Genomic DNA, 23,394 nt, shown 5'->3' with positions numbered 1-23,394 from the left:
ACCCTTAGGTATTGTGCATAAGGTATGCTTTTGACCAGGGGGGCAGGATGGGCACTTGCTGCGCATAGCACCGTATTTCTGGCACTTGGTTTCCTGTATAGGTTGGTAGAAATAGTACCATTGGGTTCCAGATAAACCTCGAGGTCTAGGAAAGACACTACCCTGGGATGAATGGAGTGCGTGAACTTCAAATTGAGTTCATTGTTGTTAAGGCTAGTAAGAAAGTTTTGTAAGTCTAACCGAGACCCTGTCCAAATAATGAACAGGTCATCAATATACCTGTACCAACATATGATTTGAGAAAGCCAAACCTCCATTTCATCATCCGAAAATAAATGTCTCTCCCATCCTCCTAAATACAAGTTAGCATAAGATGGTGCGCAGCAAGTGCCCATGGCTACCCCCTGGGCTTGAAGGTACAGTTGTTCATTGAATGAAAAATAATTCCGAGTCAGTACGAAATACAATAATTTGGTTACAAAGGCCATAAGAGGTCAAGTGTGCCTATCCTGCTCTTTTAGGAAGGATTCAGTCATCCGGATGCCCTGCTCGTGAGGGATACTGGAGTATAACGCCTCAATATCAACTGTCACAAGCAGGGCATCCGGAGGAACATGAATCCCATCCAGATGTCGTAAAAAGTCAGAGGTATCTTGAATATAAGATGGCAAGCGTAAAACATGCGGTAGCAGGAAGGAATCTATGTACCTACTGGCATTTTCGGTCAAAGACCCAATGCCAGACACAATAGGTCTGCCTGGGGGATCAGACCCACTTTTGTGTACCTTTGGTAGGCAATAAAAGGTAGATAGTCTAGGAAATTTGACATTCAAAAAGTTTAGTGTATCTTTATTGATCAGTCCTGTAAGGTGGGCATCAATGAGTAACGATCTAAACTCATTGATATAGCCTTCTATTGTAGCTTGTGAGATAGGGGTATACCATTCTCTGTTATCCAGTACTTTGTAACACATGGCTAGATATTGGGGGTGTGTCATAATGACAACATTGCCCCCCTTATCTGAAGGTTTTACAATAATTTGTTGATTATTTTTAAGTTCTGTAATGGCCAATTCCTGTTCAGGGGTTATGTTCATAGAGACCGGATGCCACGATTGAGATTTCAAGTCTTTGGTCATTTGCTGTACAAATGTCCAAATATTAGGGCAAGTAGTAAGATCAGAGAACTTACGAGATTTCGGCTTGAAAGTCCTACCTGACGGACCTGGCTGATCTTGAAGAGGGGGAGACGGGGGACCCAGAGCCCCAGAAGATGAATTCTGGGGAATCATGGGGTCGCCCGTATTCCCCTCCTCATACAGCAAGGCTAAATCAGGCAGAGCCCTACACTCTGCCATAGTAAAATTTTTCATTTTTTCAGAGATGTCTCTCTCTATTTGTTTTTGTTTACGTTCTTCATCATATATATATTTAAAGGTCAGATTGCGTGAAAACATTTGTATGTCTTTAATGGTATTAGAAATGTCTATAGCTTGGGTGGGACAAAAGCCCAATCCCAGGCTAAGGACAGATTGTTGTGCCGGAGTAAGAGTGATGTCAGTGAGATAAATTATGTTAAAGTCAGTGCATTTGTTGTTGTGCTGGGTTGTGGGGTCTGGAGGACAAATCCGTCTAGACTCCCTTGTTTGGTTTGTGATTTGGGGGTCAGAGGTTGTGACATCGCCTGATCTAAAAAAATCGTGTTTTTTGTGGTTTGTGAATTGGTGGTACTATTTTTCTGAGTCAAAATATTGTGCACTATAGGTGCCAGATTATTACCAGGAGGTATATCACCCCTAGTGTGAGATTCTGTGCGTTTTTTGGACATGTGATGTTGTGGGGAAGGTCCTAAATTAGTTCTACCTCTCTTTTGCTTACGTGTTTGTGCATTGTGTGGATTCGAAAATCGAGAGCGTGTGTCGTGTCTAGCAGAACTAGAAAGTGATGAGTCAGATTCAGTGGTTTCATCAATTTGTGTTTGTTCAAAAGCTGCATTACGTGAATAGTGTCCCCTAGTATGGCCTCTACTATTCCATCTATATGCTCGGCCTTCTAGAAAGGCCAGGTGATCCTTATTGTATTTATTTTGTTTTTTTTAAATAATGTCTTTATTCATAGTTTCAAGTCGTGTCTTTAATTCTTGCCATTTGGTAGTGAAGGTAGGCAAATCTTTTATGTGTTCATATTGTTTATTTAATTGTTCAATTTCTTTGTTTAAAGTGTCCATGTCAGTTGTATATTGGTTCACTAATAATTACATCAATACTTTGCTGCAACTAGTGAGAGCCCATTCCCATGACTGTTTAAAAATGTCTGATGGGTCTTTTATGGTGGGAAAAATTTGCAATCTCAAACCTTGTGGACTGATCTCCTCTATATACTTCTTGAAGAATGAAATATGCCAATGAAGATGTGACTTACGTTTTAACAACCCCTGCACTTTAAAAAAGTATACTTTAATATCCTCATCATTTTTAGGACAGACATTGCATCCTTGTTGTATATCAGACATAAAGGTGTTCCATGTTGTTCCCAATATATCCATGGTGACGCAGAAAAAGTGGAATACAGCACGCTCCCAAACCGCTCCGTAGACATAGAACAGAGGAAAAGAGAAGACAAACACAGCTGTAAGCAATTTGAACAAAAACCAACTAAGGGCTAATATACAATATTACAAAGAGAATAAGGCGTAAATACCAATTTGGCCAGCAGAAGCCCCCTGGAAGAAAAGGGGGTAGGGGCCCCGGGTGTGTTGTCCACCCAAAAGATTGTAAAAACAAAACTGCTGTGTGGCCATATATGTCAATCAATATAAATAGATAGACACCTACGTCCCCAATGAAGTATTAACAGAAAATGTTTAGAGGGTCATCATGAAGCAACTGCAAAAAAGTAGCCCAACTGGAATTGGGAAACGCCCATAGATCCAATGCTCAGTGGGCCACTGCATTCGCCATACAAATGACTCCAAGAAAACATATAAAGGGGGGGGGGGCAATTTGTGGGACTTTAATGGTGTCATACAAAAGATTGGTAAAGACAAATTAGTAAAAATTTAAAAAGAAAATTTATTGATACATCAAGACAAACATATCTTAAAAAACAGCAAACAATTTAGGCTGAAACCTATTCAGAGAACATAGGATATAGTATCATATTGTTGGAACAGGAGGGACATGGAAAAATACATATTATATCACAAGAACCAGACTCTCCGGTAAGTAGGTGCAAAGGGTCCATGTCCGTCTCAGAATACTTTACATGTTTGGCGGTATTTAAACCGCTTCTTCAGAAGTTTATTATGCACAATAGTCAAACATCTCTGATGTAGGACAATAAAACAAACACAAAAAAGAAAAGAAAAACAGTGTCAATGATATAGAATTCAGTAATACATGTTTTATTATACCAGCTCACTGATAGTAACCCATATAGCCAGCACCCGTGCACAAAACCCCTGTGACACCATAAAGGTGTAGTTGGAAATAATAGTGATTAGAGGTGTGCGCCCAGCCATATACAGGTCCCCAGGGCGAGTGCGGTGGCCGAAAGGAAAAATAGACTCAGGGTAGAAAAAAGGGGGAGTAAATATAACCATAGAGGTAAGATGTCACTGCTCCCAAATAAATGAAACAAATACCTCGCCATTATCCTTTCATCCTCTGAAGTTCTAGTTTAAAAGCAATGGAGGGCCCATACTTAAAGCATGGTGGTATAATCTTTAGAATCCCTAACCTAAGGGAAAGAGTATATGAATAATAAAGATTATAGTAATGAACCTTTAACTGGTAAAGCAATATAGCAAGACAGTACACATAAGTGGAGAGTGTCCATAACTTGACATACCATATGTATGGTCCAAGTAGTCATAGAGGGGCCAAAAAGTGCGGACAAGAAAAGATCATTAAGCATATAAGGATGCTAATATGAAAAAATTATCCTTAGATGGTTACCGGTAATGGAGATAATCCAGGATACAAGATATCAACCTCAATGTAGAGAGACTGCAATACAGACAAAAGAGAAAGAGAGAGCAACACTAATAATAAGTAAGGGGTGAACATCCCATTGACCCATATTGTGAAGTCGATTGGTATGCAAAAACAGTCTCTACCTGATATCCTGACCGCACACAAGTGATGGCCGCCTACAACTCCCAGGACGCAGAGTCCATTCCTTTATTCGTGCCACAATCCAGGCGTCAACCAATCCAGAAGAACCGGAAATGACGCTCCGGACCCGCTGTCGAAATGCACATGCGCACGTGCATTGCTAATCCCAGACAAAGTAGAGCTGTAAACTCCACATCCGAGATAGCCAGAGGAGGTGAAACACCACAGCCGGAAGACCGTCCGCCAAGGGAACCGCCCCCTCTCCCGACAGCGCGCACCCGCCCATCGGACCAAACACGGCCGTGGAGCATCCGCCAATCACAAAAAATCAGGGGCAGTGACACGTAACAGGCGCTGTGCAAGGGGAAGCGATCAGTGAGCCACATAGAAGGGACCACAACGGGTCTATACAAAGAATATCCGGAATGCAATACACAGGATTATACATAATCAATATAATACATTACATTAACAACCGCTAATCGGGTGTTTGCAACAATCTAATACATAATAAGTACAATTAGCAAAAACAGCTGGATCTTCATCCTACTGTACACATCTCGATAGGAGCGGCTGGGAGCGCGCCACAACGCAGGTGTCTATCTATTTATATTGATTGACATATATGGCCACACAGCAGTTTTGTTTTTACACTATTTTAAAACTACCACTGGAAATTTTGGAAATATGAAATTATTTTCATTTCTTGGCCTATTTTTGTCTATAGATTATATAGTAAATAAAGTTAATACATAATCGATTTTGGACCATCCGCTTGCTTTTGGTCACCTGAAAAAGAAATGGATAGTTACGATTTTTTTTTTGTTTACTTACCTTGTTATTGAACAAAAATATACTCACCTTTCTTCCACTTCCTCCCTATGCGGCCGCGGCCCGCGCCATCACTTCCTCTTTGCATTGATTCGTGGGAGCTGAACGTCATCGCTCCCAGGAATCAATGCGCCTGCACTGGCCCCGCTCGTCACTTCCAGTGCGGCGCGGCATTCCCTGCTAAACAGTTTCTGGGCATGCCCAGAAGCTGTGAAGGGATGACGTGCCCGCACCGGAAGTGACGAGCGGGGCCGGTGCAGGCGCACTCTGGGAGAAGTTGACATGGAAGAGGATGCAGAAGAGGACGCGCTGGCTTCAGCTGCCCACATCCGAGATGGCAGCGCTGGAGAAGAAATTTTCAAGGTAAGTATTTCTTCAAAAAGGTAAGTGCGACCCGGGACAGTACAGAGGCTATCCATTGAGGAATGTACTAGCCCTGACTGTCCCGGGGGTATTTTTATCTAAATTTGACCCTTGAGGCCGGAACTCCGCTTTAAGATTGGTTTTAGTCCTCTAAAAGGCTAATTACCACAAGATAAATCTAGTAATAGTTCTACATAAAAAATATATATGCTATCTAAGTTTTTAAGTCATAGCAGATCAAAGGTCACTCCTTTGATTTGCTATGAATGAATGAGAAAAATTACAATGAAAGCAGTATTAAACCCAAAACCCAAAATGTAAACTATTGCAGCTTACCAATCATAAAATGTGGCACTGGTAACTGCATTTGTTTTATTTTTTTAGTATTTCTTCCCATTGCTTTCACCTGGTGATCTGGCCAATAAGAAGAATTAGCTCAGTAGCGAGATGTGTGTGAATACCTGGATGAGTTGCAGCAAGGTGAAAAAGGCACATCAAGACAGCAGGATGTTGGTGTAACACCAGTGTGCTTATTTACAAAGTAATGGAAATTGAATATAGGAGATGGCGCTCAGTGTGCATGTAGTAATAAACCCCAGTATGGACTTAGATGGATAGTCTCATGAACACTTTATTATGATGATCCAAGGGTAAAGCATAATGTAAATGAAACAAGATCAGTCCTACCGCCCCTTGTAACCTCTGGACATTCACACCGATGGTAATGGAATCCTGTAGGAGACCGGTGGCTAATGTTAAGAGCCGGTTGTCAGATGGGGTCGCAGGCAGGAGAGCTCGGTTGGTCTGATGTGCGGCCGCTTCCTCAGACCGGAGCTTCTGTGTCACACTCCCTCGGCACCCGACAAGAGCCTCGGGAGTCGCGCTTTGATGATGTCACTGCACGGGACCGAAGATCCACAGACAGCCGGCTAGAGGAATACTAGGATGTCAGCACGGACGGGGGGCTGGTTGAGTTTGCTTCTGAAGAGCCTCCCGATCGCCACAACGACATGTTTCGCTACAAATAAATGAACTTGATAAAGCTACTATTGTAGCGAAACATGTCGTTGTGGTGATCGGGAGGCTCTTCTGAAGCAAACTCAACCAGTCCCCTGTCCGTGCTGACATCCTAGTATTCCTCTAGCCGGCTGGCTGTGGATCTTCGGTCCCGTGCAGTGACATCATCAAAGCGCGACTCCCGAGGCTCTTGTCGGGTGCCGAGGGAGTGTGACACAGAAGCTCCGGTCTGAGGAAGCGGCCGCACATCAGACCAACCGAGCTCTCCTGCCTGCGACCCCATCTGACAACCGGCTCTTAACATTAGCCACCGGTCTCCTACAGGATTCCATTACCATCGGTGTGAATGTCCAGAGGTTACAAGGGGCGGTAGGACTGATCTTGTTTCATTTACATTATGCTTTACCCTTGGATCATCATAATAAAGTGTTCATGAGACTATCCATCTAAGTCCATACTGGGGTTTATTACTACATGCACACTGAGCGCCATCTCCTATATTCAATTTCCATTACATGTTCTATGCTGTCTTGCATCAGGGATTGGGCGAACAGTGTTGCTATCCCCATACATCATCAACACATTAACTTTACAGGTTTTTGTGTATTCTCTGTGAAGGGACATTCCAGGACTTCATCATCTTGGAGTAGCGCCAGAACTTTTTGGTAATAGTTATTTACAAAGTACAGGCTTCAATATGGCAAAATAAAACAGAAAATAAACCCTTGCCGCATTGGACTTCTAACTACAAACACAGTAAGGGTCCTTTCACAAGGGCGTTAAGAATGTCAGTTTTTCATCCGATCCAATTGCGGATGAAAAACGGACATAATGCATGTCAATGGGATTGCGAATGTCAGCGGATGACCATCCGCTGACATTCGATTTGCGTCCTTTCCGATCAGTTCCGTTTTTTGGAACGGAAGAGAACCCTATTTTTCTTCCGTTTAAAAAACGGAACGGACGCAAAAACGGATGTCAGCGGTGTCATCCGCTCACATCCACAATCCTATTGACATACATTATCTCAGTTTATCATCCGCAAAAAAAAAAAAAGTACCGGAGCAGATCAAAAAATGGTCCGCTCCGTGTGAAAGGACCCTAACCTAATTACTTGCCCTGGAACAGCCTACTGCTGCCCAGACACTTGATTTTCACACAGAATAAGGCTCAGTTCACACATATGCGATGCGGGAACCCTACGAATCCACTGCAGGTTCACGCATCGCACTCAAATCACAGGCAGTTCACACTGCCATATGCGAATCGCTGGGGGTGTCAATACAAAGTTAACGACACCCCCAGATCAGTTTGCATAGCGCAGTGCGAACTGACAGTTTGGATATGAATCGGATCGCATTGGTGTAAACCACCATGCGATCCGATTCTGCTGCAGACCCAAAAAAGGGTCCTGTGCATGTTCTGTCCAAATCCGATGCAAATTTAGCCATACAATCGGTGTGGCTGAATTCGCATCGCACAGACATCACATGTGATTTGCAGAGCAGTGCGTTGCAAATCATATGCGATGTCGGTCATTGCAGATATGTGAACTGGCACTAAAGTGACAAAAATTCTCATATGACAGAATAAAAATTTGGAAGAGATGTAATGTATTGTAGTGTTTCTGTATTGTATTTCTGAACGACAATTGTACTTAAGAAATGAAAATCATATGATTTGCTATCAGACGAGAAACATTTATAATGCTTGTCCCATCAGATAATATTGAATGAACTGTCATGATCGGCTCCCAAAAGCTGGGAACAATCAGATTATCCTACAACCGCTTAGAAAGTGGTATTTTTCCTCTGATTGTCTGTACTTGCCATCAATCTCACAATACAAGCAAATGGCTGCTCCCTAGTCTGTCCTGCATGGAAATCTGGTTCCAGGGTGTGGCATCCTGGGAGTTTTATAGAGCCCAGAGTACTCAATCTGCTTCTGCTGAGCTGTTTAACCCGTCAGTGAGCCAAGCAAGCTCCCCACCCAGTGAAAAAGGAAAGCAGTTTGAAAAAGGAAAGCACACATGTCCCCTTAGAATGTAGTGACCAGCATACATGTCCCCTTAGAATGCAGTGACCAGCACACATGTCCCCTTAGAATGTAGTGACCAGCACACATGTCCCCTTAGAATGCAGTGACCAGCACACATGTCCCCTTAGAATGTAGTGACCAGCACACATGTCCCCTTAGAATGTAGTGACCAGCATACATGTCCCCTTAGAATGCAGTGACCAGCATACATGTCCCCTTAGAATGTAGTGACCAGCACACATGTCCCCTTAGAATGTAGTGACCAGCATACATGTCCCCTTAGAATGTAGTGACCAGCACACATGTCCCCTTAGAATGTAGTGATCAGCGTACATGTCCCCTTAGAATGCAGTGACCAGCATACATGTCCCCTTAGAATGCAGTGACCAGCATACATGTCCCCTTAGAATGCAGTGACCAGCACACATGTCCCCTTAGAATGTAGTGACCAGTACACATGTCCCCTTAGAATGTAGTGACCAGCACACATGTCCCCTTAGAATGTAGTGACCAGCGTATATGTCCCCTTTCAATGCAGAGACCAGCGTGCGTGCGTGCCCCCTTCAATGCCCCCCCCCCCGAGACCAGTGCACTTACCTGTAGCCCTGGAGCAGCTGCGGCAGTACCTTCTCTTCAGTGTCGCGGCGGCGGCTTCAATCCCGATTCCCCCGGCGTCTCCACGAGTCCTCCTGCTCCCGCCTCCTCCTCCTCCTCGGCTAATGGCATTTGGTTTGCCTTGCGGCCAATCAGGAAGTGCGTATCGGACGCGCTCCCTGATTGGGCAGGAGGAGGATCCGTGTGACAATAGCGAATTTTCATTCGCTATTGTCACACAATGGGTGGGCTCGGGACGCACTGCTCTGCGCCCCGGGTCCACCCTTTGCATCGCCCTATTAGAGCCTCTGGCTTTAATCAGGTGATGGAGAAAAAAAAAAACATTGAGCTCCATGTGTCCGGCGCCCCGCATGCAGATTAGGGGGCCGGACGCATGGACAGGGGGGGCGGCGCCCCTGCACCCCGAACGCACCGGCCGCCACTGGTGCCTACACTCTGGATAAAGGAGCAACAGAGACACTTTTAGACAGCAGCATTGCCAGTCTGGGGGAGGGGAGTGTTAGATATAATAGCAGATTTCGATACACTAAACAAATTAAAGCCTAATCATTGTAAGCACCCCTCTCAGTGGTATATTGTTTGTCTCAACGCTCTACTGCTACATTTGCAGTTGACCTTGCGATGTTGAAAAACAACAGAATTACTGACTGGATCACCAGATAAAAATAAAGAAAAGAAAGCCTAAGAAAAAAAAAAAAAGTAATGTAGCCATCGCATCTAAGAATTGGTAAGCTGCAATATAATAAATGATTACTTTTTAGTGTAATACTGCTCGAAGGTCTTCTTGGAGGTCTTCTTGAAGGTCTTCTTGACAATGCAGATGCTGTACTGCTAGTGTCAAGACCTACGTCCGTGATATTAAACAAATGACATCTAGGATTTGCTGGTAATCCCCAAAGAAGAGCAGGGGTGGTGCTAGGTGGGTGCTGAAGTACCCCCAAACTTCCTTTCAGCGCCCCCATAAATGCACCTGCCTCGACCACACACATCCCTTTGCAAAACTGTATCAATTCATGCTGGATTGATGCAAACTTGCACAGCAATGTGGGTGGGCAGGGAATTGCTGTGCAGGGATACAGCAGCTCCGAGCCGCAGGTCCCGATGCTCTTCTTCTAGTTAGCGCCCTATACATAGTTCCTACTGAGCCCTGTTCTCTGTACGTAGTGCACTCCTGAACCATGCACTCTATATAGTCTAATCCTGAACCATGCACTCTGTATATAGTGCACTACTGAACATTATACTCTGTATGTAGCGCATTTCTGACTGCTGCACTCTGTATTTAGCGCACTTTTGAACCCTGCACTCTGTAAGTAGTGCACTCCTGAACTCTACACTCTGTATGCAGAACACTGCACACTCCTCAAACCTTCACCCTGTTCATAGTGTACTCCCTAATCCTGCACCCTGTGAGAAATGCACTCCTGGTATTTAACAATGCCTCTTTAAGACCCCCCACTGTTAGTGCAGTTTGGCCAGACCCCCCATTTGATGTGGTATGTTCTCCCCCTCGGGGGAGGGGGTTGTTTGTACTGTGGATGGGGTGTGGTGGAGCTCCTGCACCTTTTCTTTAAGAAACAAAGCCCTGACCACCACTATACAGGAGAGCAGGCCACCAGTACACAAGGGCACACTGATTACCATTGTGGTCAGTCACCATACTATATAGTGCTGACCTCCTAACCTATATGCTATGTTGTATGTTGCGCAATGAAGGGGGCACACTGATTGCTATACTGCGGGTGGTTTATTATTGAAGAATGTTGAGGGTTAATCAATGTGTAGTGCTGTAGGCTAGTTATTGTGCAGTGCTTGGGATTTATTATTGTGTCATGCTGAGGGTTTATTATTGTATTGTGCTGGGGATTTGTTATTGTGTTGTGTTGGGGGTTTGTTACTTTGTTGTGCTCTGGGTTTATTACTGTGCGGTGCTGGGGGTTTATGCCGTACTAGGAGTTATTTGTTGTGACATGTTGAGGGTTAATTATTGTGCAATTATGGGGGTTATTTGTTATGCTGTGCTGGGGATTAATTGCCGCGCAATGTTAGGTATTAATTATTGTGCAATGTTGGGTGTTCATTACTGTGTTGTGCAGCATGGGCTAGTGCTGAACTTGACGCAAGCTGAGGGGTTATCACTTCTGGCCCCAACTGGGCTTTTTTTTCCCCAGTCTCTTTAGTTTACTCCCAAGTCTATACAAAAGGGAAAAATGTCACACTACAAGCCATAGACCAAGAAGAAACACTCACTTTCTGGCAAGGCCACTTGCATGGCACATCACCTTTTGGCCACACCCACAAGTGCGCGGTGGGAAGTGCGCTTTGTGCACTGTATTAGTACCTCAATTCTTACCTCAAGCACCAGCACAGAACCCCTAAAAAATATTATGTATAAAAACTTAATAAAAATTACATATTTACTCTTCCTTGCAGGGTTTTCAATAATTTTCACACCTTTCTTCTCTCCAGAACCCTCCTACTGGTGGCCATTTTAAAAAAGAGCCGGGATTCAATTTCCCCTTGCTTCCTACATTTTTAACCTTCCCCTTACCCATGTGACACTAAACATCAAATAAATAACTACCGTATATACGCAAGGTTTCCCAGGAAGGCACCAGTGAAGTAGCCTTCCCAGGATGCATCTGTGAGTCCCTGACTTACATAATTAATGCCTCCGGAGACCAGGAAATACAGTGTAGTTAAATATAAAAAAACAGCCAAATGCCTCTATTTTCCCCATAAAAACTAAGATGATTTTATATCAGCGTGCAGAGCTGCATGCAACACTGATCTTGTCTGTTGGGGGAAAGGTCCACTTTAAGTTTTTTTGGGCATGCATTGTATATAATACTGGTTAATCACTTGCCGACCGCCGCAAGTACATATACTGCGGCGGACAGCCCCGGCCAGGCAGAGTGACGTATCGGTACGTCACTAGCCTTCGCCGCTCTGGTGCGCGCACATGCGCTCCCACGGTCCCGCCAATGACTCGATTGGGTTCAGAACCAATCATTCATCAAGTCCAGGCCAATCATTTTTGGCCTGGACCTGTAGATCGGTCCTGCCCAATCAAATGACACTCTAAGCCTGTGAAATGTAAACACAGGCTTAGAGAAGATGTGCCCTCCCCTCACATCGTCCTTTTTGGATCCAGCGTGAGAGGAGAGCACATCTAACTGTGAGTACTGCACCAAGCACACCCACACACAGGTAGATAGGTACATTTAACCCCCGATCGCCCCCCCCCCAATTAACCCCTACAGCCCCTGACACAACACACACTGTATACAGCATATAGCATTTTCCTATATACCTGTATAAGTGTGATTTGTGGTCAGGTGTAGCGCTTGCGACCCCCCCTTTTCCACTTAAATTACCCCCCCACCCCCCCAATAAAGATTTAACCCCCTGATCCCCCCTGACCCCCCCCCCAAATCACCGCCAGTTAACCCCTACCCCGCTGTCACATTCAACACTAATACAAACGTAATATACAGTGTTTTTGTATTTTTGTATTAGTGTGATTGTGATCAGGATTAGCGCAGGTGACTAACCCTCTGTCCCAAGAAGGTTTAGGGTCCCCGCCACCCCCCCAATAAAGATTTAACCCCCTGATCCCCCCCTGATCCCCCCTACACCCCCTGCCACAACACACACCGTATACAATATATTGCATTTTCCTATATACCCGTATAAGTGTGATTTGTGGTCAGGTGTAGCGCTTGCGGCCCCCCTTTTCCACTTAAATTACCCGCCACCCCCCCCAATAAATATTTAACCCCCTGATCCCCCCTGATCATCACCAGTTAACCCCTACCCCCATCACATTCAACACTAATACAAACATAATATACAGTGTTTTTGTATTTTTGTAATAGTGTGATTGTGATCAGAATTAGTGCAGGCGACTAAGTTTCTGTCCCAAGGAGGTTTAGGGTCCCCACCACCCCCCCAATAAAGATTTAACCCCCTGATCCCCCCCCCTGATCACCCCTACACCCCCTGCCACAACACACACTGTATACAGTTTATAGCATTTTCTATATACCCGTGTAAGTGTGACTTGTTACCAGGTTTAGCGCTTGCCACCGTTTCTTTTATCCGTAGGATACACGCCACCCCCTCCCAATAAAGATTTAACCCCCTGATCCCCTCCTGATCACATCCAGTTAACCCCTTCCCCCCTGTCACATTGCACACTGATACACACATAATATACTGTTTTTACTGTATTTTGTATTAGTTAGTTTCTATCCCAAAGGAGGTTTAGGGTCCCCGCCACCCCCACCCAGATCCCCGGCGCATAGTTAGAAATAACCCCTTGATTACTACACACACACAGGCGCACGCACATACACTTCCATTACTAGTATAGTGTTTGAACAGATCAATATCTGATCTGATCAGAACTATACTAGCGCCCCCATAGTTTAGGGTTCCCAAAACGCAGTGTTTGCACGGTCAGCACTGATTCCTGCCAGCACCTGCGTTTAACCCTTTCACCCAGGCAAGTGTAGTAATCAATAGATTACTGTCACTTACAAAAAAACACAAAACACAAAACCGCTGTGTTAGCAGAGTCAGGCCTGATCCCTGCTAGCATTAGCAGTTATTTTGGTAGCGCTTGAAATAGTCCTTGACAACCAGGTGCTTTTATTACCTGTGAGTCAACACCACTGTACAGGTAAATTTAGTTACCAAAATGTCTAAACGTTTGTACAGTGGTGAAGAGGCTTATAGTATACTGGCCGTGTCATCTGATAGCGATGGGGAAGCTACAGTGGCCGAATTACTGTTAGTATACGAACCAGATGACAGCAGCGGCTCCCTGACAGATAGCTCCGACGACAGATGGGTCCCTGTTAGACCCAGACGTACCCGACCCCATTCTGGAGTTGTTGAGATGCAGGAATCGCAGGGTGCTCGTATGGAGCAGAGTGTGGGTACTAGTGCCGCTCATCCTTCTGGCGACCTGGCAAGCGCCAGCGGCCTAATACACCCTGGACCTAGTACAACCAGCACTGCAGTATCACCTGGTGACGTGGCGAGTCCCCTAAGTGCAGTTGAAGCTGGTGCGGTGGCTAGCACAAGTAGTGGCCCGCAGCCACCGCGTATTCGTAGACAGGCCCGTAGAGCCCATAGTGTCCTCCCTGATGCGCTGGCATATCCCAATTGGCAACCCACTGATTCTACAGCGCCAGTACTTCCCCCATTCACTTCCCAACCTGGAATCCACGTGGAGACAGCTGGTTTTACGCCCCTGAACTTTTTTGAGCTGTTCTTCACGGAAGATCTTTACAGATCTATTGTGGATCAATCAAATTTATATGCACAACAATTCATCACCGCCAGCCAAATTCGCCCCTTGCCAGACCATTCGGCTGGAAACCTATAACGGTTTCCGATTTTAAAATATTTCTGGGCCTTTCCCTCCACATGGGCATAACTAAACAGAGTGAATTGCAGCTATATTGGTCCACTAGCCCAGTTCACCATATGCGCATGTACTCTGCCTCCATGTCCAGGGGGAGATACGAGCAAATTCTGCGATTTATGCATTTCAGCGACAATGAAATCTGTCGTCCTCGGGGAGACCCTGAATATGATCGGCTCCACAAAATTCAGCCCCTCTTTGACCACTTCAATCAGCGGTTTGCAGCCTTGTTTACCCCCGAACAAGTTGTCTGCGTTGACGAGTCCCTGATTAAATTTACTGGCCGCCTTGCTATGAAACAGTACCTCCCCAGCAAGCGTGCCAGATACGGGGTCAAACTGTATAAATTGTGTGACAGGGCCACAGGTTATACAGTTAGTTTCCGGGTCTATGAGGGAAAAGATAGCTGTGTGGAGCCCCTGAACTGCCCAGACTACATAGGGAGCAGTGGTAAGATTGTTTGGGACTTGGTGTCACCCTTATCCGGAAAGGGGTACCATTTGCACGTGGACAACTTTTACACAAGCGTGCCACTATTTAGTCACCTGCTCGAATTACAAATTGGCGCATGTGGCACCGTGCGACCTAATCGCCGGCGCTTCCCCCAACGGCTTGTAAATTCCCGTCTTAGTCGGGGGGCGAGAGCCTGCTTGAAAACGGACAAATTGCTTGCGGTGAAGTGGAAGGATACACGGGATGTTTATGTTCTGTCCTCCCTTCACGCAGACACGACGATCCAAATTACTACGGCAACTGGCGTTATGGAGAAACCCCTCTGTGTCCACGAATATAACCTTAATATGGGAGGGGTGGACCTTAACGACCAGCTTTTGGCGCCGTATTTAGTTGCCCGTAAACCAGACGCTGGTACAAAAAAGTGTCTGTTTACCTTTACCAATTGGCTATGCTGAATGCCTTTGTCCTATACAGGGCATCAGGACGAACTGGATCCTTCCGGGAATTCCAGGAAGCGATCATCCTTGCCTACCTGTACCCAGGAGGCATGCCTGCCCAACTTCCCCTTCCAGATGCAGTGAGCCGGCTGCATGAGAGACATTTTCCTTATGTCCTCCCGAGTACCCCTACCCAAAGACGACCCCAAAGACGATGCCGTGTCTGTAGCAGGCGCGGATGTAGGCGTGACACCCGTTATTATTGTCCCAAATGTCCTGACCAACCTGGTCTCTGCATTGGGGAATGTTTCGAGCGCTACCATACACTAGTGGAGTTTTAGTGTAGGGTACAGCACGACACAGTGTAGGGCACACAAACACAGGGTCTCGAAAGATGTTGGATGTCCATCGACATTTTGAGAGACCCAAGCTGGAAGATCGCAGTCCCAAATCAAGGAACAACAGTTAGAAAGAAAAATAAAAGGATCCAATAACTGTTGTTGTGTCAGTCATTTTATATGTTCTTCTACTCTTCCTACTGTACTTTTAATGTCCTTTGTTTGTTTTTTCATTCTTTTGTGACCTGTTTCTCTTGCAGGTACTCGTCGGCTGCCACGACATTGATTTTATATATTCTGACACAAACAGCGTTTGCGCTCAGCATATATGGATACCTTTGCTGGCAGCAGCTGTGGTGATTTTCTGATTTCAGCACTGCAGTTAAAATCCTATTTTGGTATACGTGGATAGTGTCGTGTATACCCATCATTAAATTCAGTGGGTGGTTGTTTGGGCGGTTAATGATGAGTAATACTACGCATTATTCCTGTGCTGATTTCTGATAGGTTCTCTTTTTTTTCGTTCAGCCCACAGGCTGCATGAAAAAAAAAAAACCTATATGCCAAACAAGGACCAGCAATGTACTGGTACGTTGCTGGACTTTGAGTGGTTATACCAGGATGATGCCTGCAGATTTAGGCATCATCTTGGTATCGTTTTTTACAGCCAGCGGTCGGCTTACATGTAAAAGCAATCCTAGCAGGTAATTGGCCGCTAGACTGCTTTTACATGCAGTGGGAGGGGACTCACCCCCCCCACCGCCACCGTCCGCAGCCTTCCGTGGTTTTTCTCAGGCTCTCCTGTCCCACCGGTTAACCCGAGAGTGCAGCCGGTGGTTCAATTATCTAACCATAGAGCTAATTGGAGATGAGAATGGCTCCAATCATCTCTATGGCCTAAGATAAGCTACGAGCATTTCATGACTTCTGTTTCGCCAGAAATAAACACGCCAATAATTTTGGTGTGGTCAGATGCATTAAGGTCAGAGGAGAGATCTAGAGTCTAAAAGACCCCAATTTTTTTAAAAAAAGAGTACCTGTCACTACAGATTGCTATCATAGGGGATATTTAAATTAACTGTGATAACAATAAAAATTATTAAAAAAAAATGAATGGAAAGGTGTCAAAATAACATAAAAAAGCAGAAAAAAAATCAAGCCCCCCCCCTGTCCCCCCGTGCTTGCGCGCAATGGCGCACGCAAGCGTTGGTCTAGTGACATATGTAAACCGCAATTGCAGCATGCATGTGAGGTATCGCCGCGAACGCCAGGTCGAGTGCAGTAATTATTGCAGTAGACCTCCTCTGTAAGTCTAAAGTGGTAAACTGTAAAGACTTTTAAAGGTTTTTAAAAATGTACGTGCGCAATTTTTAAAGCATGTCATGTTTGGTATCTATGTACTCAGCATAAGATCATCTTTTAAATTTTACCAAACAAATTGGAATTATATAGTGTATTTGTGCAATAAATTTAAAAAATGTATTTTTTTCACAGAAATTGCGTTTGGAAAATCTGTGCGCAAATACCGTATGACAAAAAAATTTGCAACATCCACCATTTTATTCTATAGGGCCTCTGCTTTAAAGAAATATATAATGTTTGGGGGTTCAAAGTAATTTTCTATTTAAAAAACGGAAAATTGATATCAAATACTTACCGTAATTTTCCTTTCCTGATGGACTCCATGGCAGCATACGTTCGGGTAGGCCCCGCCTCCTCTCCTACCTCATAGGACCCCACTCCCATAAATCTTTGCTCCCTTTCAGCATCAGTGTTCTGTAACTAGCCTACTCAGGAATTGGGAGGGGACTCCTGCTGCCATGGAGTCCATCAGGAAAGGAAAATTACGGTAAGTATTTGATATCAATTTTCTGTTTTCCTGACAGACTCCATGGCAGCATACGTTCGGGAAATAACTCGCTATACACTCCCAGGTGGGAAGATGATGAACAAAGAAAACTTTAATTGGCACTGTCAACTGACAAGACTTGAACGCCAAAATTAACGGAAGATAAAGCGGCAGGTTCAATACAATAATGGGAAAGGAAGGTATTGACAGATGACCAGGATGCTGCTTTGCAGATCACGTCAGGCGCGACGTGTTTGGAAGCTGCCCAAGACGTAGCGACGCTTCTTGTAGAGTGAGCTGTAATCGCCTCTGGAGGAGCCAAGCCCTTTGCTCTCTACGCCCATTGGATAGCCTGAACAATCCACGCAGCCACTGCTCTAGAAGATGCACGCATACCCTTCTTTTTGCCATGGAGAAGAACGAAAAGGAAATCCGATTGGCAAAAGGATGATGTGGCTTCTAAATATTGACTTAGAGTGTTGCCCACGTCTAGAGGATGGACTGGAGATTCCTCATCAGTTCTGAAAGTGGGAAGAACTATCTCAGCATTTTCGTGGAAGACAGAGGTCACTTTTGGATTTGACCCCAGCATAGGGATTAGGACCACTCTGTCTTGAAAGAAGGGCAAAAAAGGCTCTTTGTAACCTAAATTGTGTATCTCAGAAACCCTCTTAGCGGAGGTAATAGCCACCAAAAATGCTGTCTTCAACGTAAGCTCCTTGATTGACATGGAGGCAACTTCCTTTGAAGAAAAAAAGTCCAAAACTAATGGAAGATCCCATTTTGGAAATCTCGGCCTTCTCTGAGGCCTGAGCCTGACTGCGCCCTTAAAAAATTGCTGAATCAGATGATGACTTGCCCACTGAATTCCGGTGAAGGCTGAAATGGCGGAAACTTGCACCCGGAGAGAACTAACTGAGAGGGACAAATCCAGACCAGATTGCAAGAAACTTAGAATCTGCTGAATAGTAGGTGTACCTACTGGACCTGACCTCTGGGCCTGATGACTCATGAACCTGGCCCATATCCTTTCATATACCCTGTTGGTGCTAGGTCTTCTTGAACTCATGAGAGTCGGGATCACCTCTTCTGGACATCCGAGAGCTTCCAACCTCCCCCTCTCAAGAACCAAGCCCTGAGGTGCAGACGTGCAGGGCATGGGTGCAGAGTAGGACCCTGAGATAGAAGGTCCGACCTGAGAGGTAGAGGGATTGGATCCCTGAAGCTGAGAAGGGTCAGCAAGGGAAACCATGGCCTGTTGGGCCAGAAGGGGATTATTGCCACGATCTCTACTTCCTCCATCTTCAGTCTCCTCAGGAATTGGAGTACTATTGGTACTGGTGGAAAAGCATAAGCAGACTGGAAGTTCCATCTGTCCGTGAGGGCATCCACTCCGAAGGCCCGAGGATCTCTGAACCTCGTGTAGTACTTCCAAAGCTTCTTGTTGCGTGGACTCGCAAACAGATCCACTTCTGGCGAAATCCCCAGGGACAGGACCCAGTTGAACATCTCCTGATGGAGGGACCACTCGTTGTTGTCTAGTTGGAAACGGGATAGGAAGTCTGCTTCCACGGAACAAAGACCGCTGAAAGATTGGCCAGATGATGCTGAGCCCATGTCATAATCGGCTCTGTTTCTTGGAGGAGAGACATGCTGCACGTTCCTCCCTGCCTCTTGACATAAGCCACTGCCGTGGTGTTGTCCATCCTTAGCAGCACTGAGGCCCCTTGCGTCAGATGGTGAAAAGCCTGAAGGGCTTTGAGGGCAGCTCGTAGTTCTAGAATGTTGGACACCACTCCGTGACCGGGAAAGTTCCATCTGCCTTGTGCCACTTCTGACAGACAGTGGGCTCCCCAACCGGTACTGCTGGCATCGGAGGTTATCGTAATCCAGGAAATTGGAGCGATTGAGTGGCAGTTGGTCAGATTTGTACGGCGTAACCACCAGGGAAGGCACCCCTTCATGAATGGGGTCAGGTGAATAACTTGTGACAAGTTCTCCGTCGTCCTCTGTTGGAGAAACCCCTTCTGGAAGGGTCTCAGCTTCCACATAGCCCACTTCACCATGGGTGAGGTGGCTACGAGCGTCCCTACTACCTTTAGACACTAACGAGCAGTGAGACGAGAGGCAGCGAGAGCGAGAGCCACCCTGCTCTGGACTACTGGAATTTTCTCTTCTGGCAGGGAAATGGTGCACTTCACCGTGTTGAACAGTGCCCCAAGAAACACCAGCGACTGCGTAGGCACCAGATGGCTCTTTTCTAGATTCAGAATCCAGCCGAATTCCTGAAGCGTAGAGATCACCTGCTCCAGATGCGAGAGTAACTGACGTCTGTCCTGAGACAGAAGGAGGAGATCGTCCAGATAATGATGCAATCTGACACCTCTGGTCCTGATGAGAGCCACAACCGCCAGCAAGGTCTTGGAGAACGTGCGAGGCGAAGTTGAGAGCCCAAAGGGAAGACACGTAAATTGCATGTGAGCATGACCTACAGCAAACCGGAGGAACTGATGGTACTCTCTTGCCACAGGAACGTGGAAGTACGCGTCTTTTAGGTCGATCGATGCCAACCAATCTCCTGGGAGAATCGAATGCTGTATTGTGACTAGGGACTCCATTTTGAACCTTTCTTGATGGATAGACCTGTTGAGATATGTAAGGTCTATTACCGGGCGCCAGGTGCCGTTCTTCTTCTGGACGAGGAACAAAGGTGAATAGACTCCCAATCCTCGTTCTGTATCAGGAACTGGCACAACGGCTCGCTGAGCCAGTAAGGTGTCCACATAAGCGAGAAGAACCTTCTTTTTTTCTGCCGAAGGAGGAAGTGAGGTTGCGACAAACCTGGGTTTGGGAACGTTGTTGAACGCCCACGCATGCCCCTGGGACACGATATTTAAAACCCAGGGATCCTGGATCGAGGCCGCCCAGACATCCCGAAATAGGAGCAACCTGGCCCCTACCAGGAAGGCCTGGAAGGGCCCAACCTCAAAAGGATTTGGTGGCCTCCCGGTCACCAGACGAAGGGCCTTTTGAGCCTTTCTGGAAGGTGGATTGCCTTGACTTCCAACCTCTTCCGTAGGACTTGCCTGGCCTGTAGCTGCGTGCTTCCCTGGAACGATTAGTGGATTGTCTTCTCGGGAAAGAGCGCTTCTGAGCGCCTGGGCGTTTATCCTGAGGGAGGAACCCAGATTTTCCACCCGTGGCCCGAGTTATGGCTGCATCCAATTTGTTCCCAAAGAGGGAAGAACCCTCAAAGGGAATCCGGCACCATGCCTGTTTGGACGCAGCATCGGCAACCCAAGGACGAAGCCAAAGAGCACGTTTAGCCGTAACAGTAGCTAGCATAACTCGAGCCAGAAGGCGAATGGTGTCTAAAGATGCCTCCCCCAGGAAGCCCGCAGCCATCTTCAGCTCCTGGATTGGGGAGCTCTGGAGTACTTCTTCCGAGACTCCTCCAAGAGTGCCCTCAAGAGCATTAATCCATACTTCCATGGCTTTTGAAATTGTAGCCAAAGCCAAAGCTGATTTACATGCCATGCCCGCTGAAAGGTATGCCCGTTTAAGGTCAGCGTCGATCCTCCTATCCAACGGAAGCTGTATCCTCCATTGGAAGGGTGACATGCTTGACCAAACGCATCACAGCTGCATCCACACTTGGAGAAGATTCCAGGTACTTCACCTTTTCTTGTTTAAATGGATACAACTTCGCCATTTTTGTGGTCAGGGAATTTTCCTTTTCCACTTTGCTCCACTCTTCTGAAATTATATCTCCCAGCTCCCCTAGGAATGGAAAGTCCAAGCGCTCTTTGCATAGCTGTTTGAAATATTTTCGTTGTTTCGGGGAGGAGACAGCTGGTTCTTCCCAATCAAGGGCTTCTCTCACCGCTTTTACTAGAGGGGAGACAAGGCTGAACTCAAATCCTGAACCGGAGTCAACTGAATCAGATTCGGACTCTGACGGAAGGATAGAAGGATGGCTAGGTTGGGAGGACTCAAAAGGATCCTGAACCAGAAGATCTCTTTCCGGAGAGTGGGATGGCCTTGCAGAAGTACTCGGCTTCTGTAACTCAGCTAGAGAGTCTTTGAGGACTCTGCGTACCACTTCCTCAATATGATGGTCCGACTTCTCCCTTTCACCCGTAGCTTGGGCATAACAGGGTTTACACAGAGAGGAACCATCCGTTACTATGGTACCACATCCCCAGCATTTCTTCCCGTGCGGGCGCTCAGAACGGCCATGATGTGTTGAACCAGAAGTTTTGCCATCACGTCCCCTATTATGGGGGGAGTTGCGTCTGGACCTAGATGAGGAGTGCCGGTGATGCGACTTTGAACGTCTGTCATCGCTGCGTGCGTTAGGCTGCTGATCAGACCTAGAAGAGAGAGATATGTAGCGATACATAAGAGCAAACACAGAGACCTCCCCCCCCCCTTAAATGCCCAGCACATACCTGGTATGAGCGGGCTGGCCACTAGGGGGCGGAGAAGCGTCCATGATCACAACAACAGAAGGCGAAAAAAAAAAAAAACTCTTCCTACAGCCAGATATAAAAAGACACACTTTGTACCAAGATTTTCTAAGTGAAGCAAAACTGCCAAAAAATCCTTTTAAAATTACGATTCTTACCTGTATAACGCCAGTCAGAGTCTGGGGGAGGCTGTATCAACGTGCCGACCTTCCCACCAGCTCTGACAAACAACCGGCTTTAAATATGCCGCCTCGCGGCCGCCGAACGCTACCGCGCATGCGCGAGTGACGTCACGCGGCAGAAGTGCCGCGCAACCCGGAAGCGGCGGCCGCAGACGCGGCCACGGCGAGACCGGGAGCCGCCGGACACAGATAGCAGGGGAATAAAGCGGACTGTGAAAAAATTTGAAACCCAGCTAAGAAAACCGCACTCAACCAAGACACATTGAGTAACATCCTAAAGACACTGACACATAGGAATAAGCACTGAAGTAAAATGAAGTAAAAAAGATGTCCCATAACAGGGCTTACCACCCTGCCCAGAGCAGAGAAGGGTCCCAGAGGCGCACCACCGGTCCATATCTTCGGGCAAATTTAGGCCACCCGCGGCAGCAGGGCTCTCTCGGCCAGACCCCCAAGCTCCTGCAAGGGGTCTCTTCCATTGCCCCCTCCATACCCTGCTAATAGCCAGGGCTTAGCGGAGGCTCTACGACCCCTTCTGCTTCAAAGTATAGGACTGACATAGTAGGAACATAACACCGTATGTATGAGGAGGACGGAAAAAGAACACTGATGCTGAAAGGGAGCAAAGATTTATGGGAGTGGGGTCCTATGAGGTAGGAGAGGAGGCGGGGCCTACCCGAACGTATGCTGCCATGGAGTCTGTCAGGAAAGAAATATTTTTTCATGTAAACAAAAAGTCACAGAAAAGGCTTGGTTTTCAAGTGGTTAGAGTGGGTGATGTGTGGATAAGATTGAGCATAAAATGCCGGGACAGTTCAAACACCCCCCAAATGACCCCTTTTTGAAAAGTAGACACCCAAAGCTATTTGCTGAGAGGCATGGTGAGTCCGTGGAATATTTTATATTTTGCCACAAGTGTCTGGAAAATTATTATTTCTTTTTTTTTTTGTTGTTTTTTTACAGAAAGTTGTCACTAAATGATATATTGCTTACGCATGCCATGGGAATATGTGAAATGACACCCCAAAATACATTCTGTTGCTTCTCCTGAGTACAGGGATACCACATGTGTGAGACTTTTTGGCAGCCTAGCTGTGTACGCGACCCCGAAAACCAATCCACATCTTCAGGTTTTCTAATGGCGTAAATTGCTGATTTTACCCCTGACTACCTGTCACAGTTTCAGAGGCCCTGAAATTTCAAGATAGCACAAAACCCCCCCAAATGACCCCATTTTGCAAAGTAGACACT

General features: G+C 46.2%; 2 protein-coding genes across 2 annotated transcripts in view; one reads left to right on the top strand and one right to left on the bottom strand.

The window, feature by feature from the left end:
- PM20D2 (peptidase M20 domain containing 2) overlaps nucleotides 1–23,394 on the bottom strand; it is a gene marked incomplete at its 5' end in the record, with an annotated part of 183,730 nt that overhangs the window by 30,056 nt on the left and 130,280 nt on the right. The gene's annotated exons all lie outside the window — the stretch shown is intronic.
- The window catches only part of LOC309550842 (gamma-aminobutyric acid receptor subunit rho-1-like), a 171,517-nt gene that overhangs the window by 90,430 nt on the left and 57,693 nt on the right, over nucleotides 1–23,394 (top strand). The gene's annotated exons all lie outside the window — the stretch shown is intronic.

The sequence above is a fragment of the Pelophylax lessonae genome (genome assembly GCF_965119305.1).
Source record: "Pelophylax lessonae genome assembly, chromosome: 3".
NCBI classification, from domain to species: Eukaryota; Metazoa; Chordata; class Amphibia; order Anura; family Ranidae; genus Pelophylax; species Pelophylax lessonae.
Note: the sequence above shows the minus strand (reverse complement) of the source record. Positions and strands in the feature narration are given on the sequence as shown.